The sequence below is a fragment of the Lupinus angustifolius genome, chromosome LG08 (assembly GCF_001865875.1).
Source record: "Lupinus angustifolius cultivar Tanjil chromosome LG08, LupAngTanjil_v1.0, whole genome shotgun sequence".
Taxonomy (NCBI): Eukaryota; Viridiplantae; Streptophyta; class Magnoliopsida; order Fabales; family Fabaceae; genus Lupinus; species Lupinus angustifolius.
In genome coordinates, this window is record NC_032016.1 from 8442161 (window position 1) to 8442979 (window position 819).

An 819-nucleotide genomic window follows, 5' to 3' on the forward strand; every position below is an offset into this window, starting at 1 on the left:
CCTCATCCTCATCCTCCTCCTCATCCTATCCTTAACCTAATCCACAATCTCATTCTCATCCACATTCTCATTCTCATCCTCATCATCTTCCTCATCCTCATCCTCATTCTATCCTCCTACTCAACCTCATCATCTCGTCATCCTCCTCTTCATCCTATCCTCATTCTCATCCTCGTCCTATCCTCATTCTCGTCCTCATCCTATCCTCATTCTCTTCTTTTTCCTCATCCTACCCTCCTCCTCATTCTCGTCCTCATCCTATGCTCATCCTCCTCATCCTCTTCATCCTCTTCCTCATCCACATCCTCATCCTCCTCCTCATCCTATCCTTATCCTCATCCACATTCTCCTTCTACTCGTCATCCTATCCTCATCCTATCCTCATTGTCATTATCGTCCTAATCCTCATCCTCATCCTCATTCACGTCCTCATCCTATCCTGATCCTCTTCCTCATCCTCATTCTATCCTCCTCCTATCCTCGTCCTGATTCTCGTCCTCGTCCTATCCTCACCCTCATCCTCTTCCTCTTCCTCATCCTATCCTCCTCCTCATTCTCGTCCTCATCCTCCTCCTCATCCACATCCTACCCTCATCCTCATTATCGTCCTAATCCTATCCTCATCCTCATCCTCATCCTCATCATCATTCTATCCTCCTCCTATCCTCGTCCTGATTCTCGTCCTCGTCCTATCTTCACCCTCATCCTCTTCCTCTTCCTCATCCTGTCCTCCTCCTCATTCTCATCCTCATACTCCTCCTCATCCACATCCTACCCTCATCCTCATTATCGTCCTAATCCTATCCTCATCCTCATCCT